This window comes from Lissotriton vulgaris, chromosome 2_2, assembly GCF_964263255.1.
Source record: "Lissotriton vulgaris chromosome 2_2, aLisVul1.2, whole genome shotgun sequence".
In the NCBI taxonomy this organism is placed as follows: Eukaryota; Metazoa; Chordata; class Amphibia; order Caudata; family Salamandridae; genus Lissotriton; species Lissotriton vulgaris.
Window position 1 is genome coordinate 118,642,574 of NC_141688.1, and position 8,101 is coordinate 118,650,674.

The following is an 8,101-nucleotide window of genomic DNA, read 5'->3' on the forward strand; positions in this document are numbered from 1 at the left end:
GACATTGCTACAAACAGAAAATATTTACAATTAATTTGTCCGTTGGGGGATATTCCCAACAAAATAGTTGCTGAGTCCAACTCTATTGTTGTGTCTAAGGCATTCCGGAAAAAATTCCCGATATCTTGTTTTATCTTATCTAAGTGTGGACAAGTAGAGAAAATATGTAACAAATTGGCCTCCATACTGCCACATCTAAAACACGAGATGCCCGACACAGCCCCCCATTGAGCAATTTTCCATGGCGTATAATACAGGTGATACAGGCTCTTGTAGTGCTGGGCCTGCAGAGACGCTGAGCATAGTAATTTACATCCCATCTCAAGTGATTCAGAGAAAATATCTTTCTCTAGCTATATCTAAATCTGAGGACCATTTAATTATCCATTTGTAGGGACTGGTAGCCCGATGTGCCTTTGCTAGGTCTCAATATATGTGCTCCAGTGGATTTTGAGAAATTAACGTTCAAAACAAGATATATATCTGTAACAGCGCTCCGGGCTGCGCTCCGGTCCGCTTACTTTTCGCTAAACGGAACTTTGCGATGCGAAGCTGATTGGCTCTCCGGTGTCTGTTAACATTCTAAACAGTCTGGAGCGGCCGCTATCTTAACTCTCGGTAGGATCGAGAGAGAAGAAGAGGTGAAAAACGAAGGGGGAATTTAATGAAAGGGGGCAAGGTATACCCCTCTTGACCCCCTAGGAATGTTGTTGGGGTTATTAAAGGGTCCCGTGGGGAAAGTAAAAAAAAAATTATTTTTCACGGTAGAAGCGCTTCCCGGGCCGCGAACTGGGCCGCAAACTGGTAGCGAAACGGGAATTCGCCATTTTGTGCTTCGTTTTAATTAAATTACTAGGTATAAGGGGGTGCGGGAGACGTATCCTAATCCCTTATGTTTTCTGAGGGTGGCTGAGGAGGCTCATATATGTTGATATATGTCTTCCAGCGGCTGTGCGTGCGCCATCTTGTCTCTCGGTAGGATCGAGAGAGAAGAAGAGGTGAAAAACGAAGGGGGAATTTAATGAAAGGGGGCAAGGTATTCCCCTCTTGACCCCCTAGGAATGATGTTGGGGTTATTAAAGGGTCCCGTGGGGGAAAAAAAATTGATTTTTCACGGTAGAAGCGCTTCCCGGGCCGCAAACTGGTAGCGAAACGGGAATTCGCCATTTTGTGTTTCGTTTTAATTAAATTACTAGGTATAAGGGGGTGCGGGAGACGTATCCTGATCCCTTATGTTTTCTGAGGGTGGCTGAGGAGGCTCATATATGTTGATACATGTCTTCCAGCGGCTGTGCGTGAGCGTTTTTTTTTTTTTTTTGCTGCGTGACGTCTGTTAACGTTCGATTCGATGGAAATCAGGAAGTGTTGACCGCCAATTTGTCACTGCGATAAAATATTTTGTTATAAATGAATCCTTATTGATAAACATTGTCTGCGCCATCTTGCCTTTTTTCCAATGCCACAATTTTGTCGTGCACGGCAGCCATTTTAGATGCCAGGCCGGTCCCAGGCTATCACCTAGCCCTGCGGATGTAGTTTATGGCCCCAGCTGTAGAGAATCCAGACATGCCAACCCTCCCGATTCAGGCGTGAGACTACTGATTTCAGTGCTAGTCTCCCGCCTCCCGATTTCTGCAAGCAAAAACCCGGGGGCATATTACCAACAACTAGCGATAATTTTTGTCTCTAACTTGTTTAGAGACAAAAATTATCGCCGCACATCGGCGATTTTTATCGCAGATAAACCTTGCTATTAGCAAGGTTTATCGCAAATGCGATAAAAAACGGCCGCAATGCATGAATATCGCTGAAAAGTCAGCGATATTCATGCATTATCGAGCAAATGCTCTTAGCCATGTTATCCACCTCCCATTGGATAACATGGCTAAGAACTGCTCAGGGCAGGTGTTAGCTTTTGGAGATATTCGCGCTTAGCGCGAATATCTCCAAAAGTTGGTAATAGGAGATAGCGATGTTAGGGACTGTTTCCAGTCTCTAACATCTTGGCACGCCCACTTTGCATGTCATTAGTGATAAATATCACTGACATGCAAAGCGGGGCCCAAGATGGTCGCTATCTCCTTTTAGCTGTCACTAACTGGTGTTAGCGACAGCTTGGTAATAGGAAGATAATTTTATCTCCGCTTTCTTGGCTTTTAAAGCCAAAAAAGCGGAGATAAACCCCCTTGATAATATGCCCCACGATTCCTCGGGGGTTTCAGCTGACAGGGCTTGGTATTGTGGTACGTGGTAATTCTTCCAGGAAACGTCAGAGGGTCGATGCAGGGGTTCTAGAAGGGGTGATAAACCATTTAAGCCTCATGAACAAGCGCATGGTCTTTTAAAGATCTGTGAAGTACTCGGGGCGGCGGTGTGTGTGTGTCCTCTTTCAGGAGCGGGCGGGGGGGGGGGGGGCACTGCCAGCAATTTGCCAGGCCAGGCAGTGTTCAACACTTGCATCACCCTTTCTCTGCCTGCTATTGCGCTCCATGCTTCGGAAAGGTAAGAAAAAGAACGTGCATTTGAGTTTGAAATGTCCGATCCTGTAGCAGTACACTTGCAAAGCCCACACATGACAATAACCCGATTCAAGGCCCCATTCACCCGATTTTTTAAAAATATATAGCACTCCAAAAAAGTAGGATTATAAAACTTTATTAACTTTTAAATATAACAAACGCAACAAAAACTGTAAAAACATTTAAACATTTTTGACAAAAAAAAAGCAACAATGGTCAGAAGCTGTCTTTTGTGCGAATAGTCCCAAGGCAGCACAACGTGCTGAGTTCTGGACGGCACCCAGGTGATGTCACCTGGGTGCCGCACTGGTTTTTGGTTTCCTACAATGCAGCTCAGAAAAACAGCGTGGGGCGTCCCGGGTGGTGCGGGGGGAGGCCTCGTCAGTAGCGGTCTGTTGTGCGAATAGTCCGAAGGCAGCAGAACGCGCTGAGTTGTGGATGGCACCCAGGTGATGTCCAGTAAACTGCCGCACTGGTTTTGGTATCCTACAATGCTGCTCCGAAAATTGGCGTGGGGCGGCGTGGGGGAGGCGGCGTGAACGGGCCTCCCCAGGTGGCGGCCATCCAGCTGAGTTGCGCCCGCTCTTGCGGCTACAGCGTCTCGCTCACCATGTAGTTGACTTCCGCCCACTCTTGCAGTGCAGCGATAGGCGGCTGCCACAGGACTCTTAAAATGGCGGACGGCTCTTCGGTTTTGGGCCTGGTCCACTAAAATGGCCCTGGGACACCTTGGAACTCGGACGCTTGCCTGCTAGGGCTTGAGCTCCATTCTCGAAAGCGTCCCCTCAGCCGTGAAGATTCTACAAAAGTCTTGGGGGCCCTCGACTCCTGCAGGCTTCCGGTGGGGAGCGGCTGCCATGATTGCTCGCGGAATGACCACGAAGGAGCCACGAGATGGTGGTGCTCTCATGCTGACGCCAGCTTCAGTCTGAATCATCCAGAAACAAGGTGGGGCTTTCATCGTTTGGGGAAAAAAAAATGTTCTAAACCAATGAAAAGTGTTATTTTTAGGTCATATGATCAAGCCTTCCATCTTTAGGAAACCAAAAGTAAAATGAACCAATGAAAAGTTTTATAAACAAGTCACATGGCCTGTTATGCGGCATAGGGCTACAAAAAGCGTAGAAAATCTGTTGGCACGTGAGGCGGCGTCAGTAGCGGACCGATGTGCGAATAGGCCGAAGGCAGCACAACGCGCCGAGTTCCGGATGGCACTGAGTTAGTGTCCAGCAAGTTGCTGCACTGGTGTGGCTATCCTACAATGCTGCGCCGAAAGTCGGCTTGGGGCGCCCCATTGGCCTGTGAGGTCGCGTCAGTCAGTGGGGGCTGTGCGTCTCCCCCAAGATGGAGGCTCCTCGGCTGCAGTGGAGCGCCCCTTAGCGTTTCACTCGCCGTCCAACTGAGTTGCGTCCGCACTTGCGGCTACAGTAGGCCGAAGGCAGCACAACGCGCCGAGATCCGGATGGCACCGAGGTGGTGTCCAGCAAGTTGCCGCACTGGTGTGGCCATCCTACAATGCTGCGCCGAAAGACGGCGTGTCCAGCTGAGTTGCGGTCACTCTTGCGGTACAGTGACTCGAACGCGCCGAGATCCGGATGGCACTGAGGTGGTGTCCAGCAAATTGCCGCACTGGTGTGGCCATCCTACAATGCTGCGCCGAAAGTCGGCGTGGGGTGCCCCGTTGGCTTATGAGGTGATGTCAGTAGTGGACCGATGTGTGAATAGGTCGGAACCAGCACAAGGCGCCAAGATCCGAATGGCAAGTCCTGGATGTTGAGTGCCATAGTTGAGAGTTCTGAGCAGTGCTTGTAAGATTGTCAGAAGCTTATTTGCACCTGCTGCAGCTTCACTATTGCCCTGGTGTGGCTAAAGATCGCACATGACATAGGCGGCCGGCTCCCGAGGTCCGGCGGAACTTTTTTCCTTTTCCTTTTTGCTTCTTGTCCCACAATCCGTTTCACCTGAAGACACGACCAGGTCCCTGAATGTGTGCAGGGGGACGTTATTGATTGAATCAAAATGGCGGCTTGACACAAAGCTGACTCAAGCGTTGCTGTTGATGCTATACAGACAAAAATTGGTTTTCAGTTTGTACATTCTTCAGGATTTTTTTTTCCATCCAAGGCTGATTGAGAGTTTGTAGAAAAATGGCTTCAGATTTTCCACATACTACTCTTCAACATTCTTCCTAAATGTAACAATGTGAGACTCACTAGGAGAACGGCTGTTTATCTTTCCTTTCAAAATGCTGCCAACAATATTTTCTGAATGGAAGACACCATCTTGTAGCATAAAGGGCCGAAATGGGTTCTGGTCTGGCCGATGGTTGGTGGAGATATTTTGACTATATCTTGGACCTGCCCGGCCTCGCCCAAAATGGAGCCGGTATAAATGGGACTTGTAACTCCTTGTTGTGTACTGGTTGAACAACCTTGATATCACGAGATACGTATGCAGTTTTGAAGCACATGGCGGGCGGGGACGAGAATTGATTGAATATTTTGACATCCCTATTGATATTAAGTTCTGATGTGTTATTGATTACTGTAGTATTGAAAGTTCGAATTAACGTCACGCATGGTACTTGCCCGCAAATGTATATCTAGATAATTTTTTTGTAAGTGGCCCTGTCGTAATTTAATTACAAAATGTACGTCCACCGATTCCGCAACTGTTAGACACCTTAGTTCTTGCAACCTAATGGCCCGCTCGTTACGTTCCTCATCTGAAAGAGACACGTTAGTGATAGATTCCTTACCTTAGAATATCCCCAGGCGTCAGACTGGATCTGGAAATTTTTGCGTAGCAATACCCCTGCGCGCTGGTAGGCGTCGTCTGCGGCTCCGCGTCCGTCGTCGGCGTCGTGAGCGCCGGGATGACGTCATCGGAGTATATAGACGGCGCCCATGCGCGCTGACGTCAGTTCTTCTTTTTTCCGCGCCAGCTAGCGCAGATCCGGAAGAAGCTCTACCCCCAGTCACTTTTTGACTGAAAACTTTTTCGATCTTTTTGATCCTCTACTTAGTCGATCCTCGACTATCGGTGCCAGGGATGCCCGGGTTCAAGCCTTGCTCGAAGTGCGGCCGACTCATGTCGGTCACGGACCCCCATCGCCGGTGCCTGAAGTGCTTAGGCCTCGACCACGACGATCGAACCTGCTCCGACTGCCGGGCCCTGACGTCGAAGGCTAGGCGGGAGCGGTCCCGCAAGCGTCTCGAGCTGAGGCAGTCGGCCCCGCGCCGCTCCAGGTCCCGGTCCCGGTCCCACGGGAGGTCGAGGGACAGGTCGCGAGGTCGGAGTCATCGACGTTCCGGGAGTGGACACCGATCGTCTGGTTCCAAGTCCTCAGGTAAGAGGCATGAGAGGTCAGAGCGACACCATCGATCCTCCGACCCGCCCCGTCGCTCGCACGATGCGACCGGGGACTCGGGCGACACCGCCCACGCGGCTCCGCGGGAGTCGCAAGCGTCGCCGCCTGCCCCACACCTTCGGGTCCCTGGGCACGGCGCGTCGCAGGAGGAGGTCGAGAGGTACCTCATGGCCATGAGGGCCCTCCCTCCTCAGTCGGTTCCCGTGGCGCCTTCGGGCCGATCGGCTCCGTCTGGAGGTCCTTCCGGGTCGGGCGCTTCGGCCCCGACGACGTCGGGTGCTTCGGGCCCGGCGCCGCTGGCGACTTCGGTCCCGGCGCCGCGCGACCTCGCTGGATCCGGCCCCGGATCCGGGACCCCGCCGGTCGACCTTACGACCTCGCCGGCGCCGTCCCTTCAGGTGTCGTCCCCGGCGACCGATGTGGTTGCCGACCCCAATGCTTCCTACGGTCCTGCTCAGGAGTCGGAGGGGCGCCGCTGGGCGCCGATTCCGTCGGCCTTCGGAGAGTTCTATCTCCACGAGGAGGCCCTGGCTGTTAATCCTGGTCTTCAGGAGCCGGGTGACGAGGAGCAATGGGAGGGGTCCGAGGACCCTCTGGCACGTGATTGCCAGTCACATCAGGACTGGACATATGAGCTTGGGGAGGCCAGTGGTATTGACACCTCGCCAGACACTGGATTTACCTCGCCCCCGACTGTGGCTTCGGAGGCGGGTTCTGCTTACAGTGTAGTGTTGACGAAGGCCGCTAAGGCCTTAAACCTTCAGCTCCCCGTCGCGGCCGTGAGGACTAATCTCCTCACTGAGGTCCTCAAACAGCAGTCCGGCTCCGCGGAGCCCCTCCTGCCGTTCAACGAGGCCTTGTGTGACGTTCTTCTGGGCACTTGGTCCAAGCCCGCCACAGGCCCCCCTGTGGACAGGAACGTGGCCAGACGCTACCGCCCGGCACCGGGCGACCCTTGCTTTTTGTCCACCCACCCCACCCCCGAGAGTCTGGTCATCCAGGCCTCCAACTCCCAGACCGCATTCCCGTCGGCCCCGCCCGACAGGGAATCCAAGAGATATGAGCAGTTCGGGAAGAAGGTCTTCTCGTCTGTGAGCCTGGGGCTACGGTCAGTAAACACCAACTGTCTCTTGGGCCGCTACACCCACACTCTGTGGGACACGGTTGCGGAGGTGCTGCCACAATGCCCTGAGGAGGTCAGGGCTAAACTCAGCCAAACCCTTGCGGACGGCCGAGATGCAGCACGTTTTTCTATCCGGTGTGGGCTGGATACCACGGACTCACTGGGCAGGGCGATGGCAACGACGGTGGCGGTTCGACGCCACGCCTGGTTGAGGTCCGCCAACTTCTCGGCCGATGTCCAGGCCACCCTCCTGGACATGCCGTTTGATGGTAGTCGCCTCTTCGGCGACAAGGCAGACCATGCGCTGGAGCGTTTCAAGGACTCCAGGGCCACGGCCAAGTCCTTGGGCCTTACGGCCCCACGCCAGCAATCGGGTGCCTTTCGCTCCTTTCGTGGCCACGGAAGGGGCGCCCCACCACGTACCGTCAGCCACGCGCCGCAGAATGTACAGCAACGCGGTGGCGGACGTGGGAACCGCCGTGGCGGTGGTCGGGGACAGCGGCGAGCCCAGTCCACACCTCCCTCAGCAGCCCCTGCCTCAAAACCTTCCTAGTCCGAGTTTTCAGGCCCATGTGACGCCTGTGGGAGGCAGGGTTCGCCATCACCTCTCCCACTGGCATACAGTCACTTCGGACAGGTGGGTGCTGCAAATTGTCCGAAGGGGTTTCTCCCTCCCCTTCGAGTCTTCCCCTCCATCCATGCCACCTCAATGCCACCGTGTGTCGGGGGATCACTTGCGACTTCTGCAAGAGGAAGTTTCGGCCCTCTTGGCCAAGAGGGCCATCGAGCGCGTTCCTGGGCCAGAAGTAGGACGTGGCTGTTACTCCCACTACTTTCTGGTACCCAAGAAGGGCAAAGGGGGCCTACGCCCTATCTTGGATCTGCGGAACGTCAACGGCTTCCTCCGTACGGAGAAGTTCAAGATGCTCACTTTGGCTCAGGTCCTGGCTGCCCTGGACCCAGGAGACTGGATGGTAGCGTTGGACTTGCAGGACGCCTATTTCCACATCCCCGTCCTGCCGGCCCACCGGCGTTACCTGCGGTTCACGGTAGGCCACGAGCACTTTCAGTTTACCGTGCTCCCCTTCG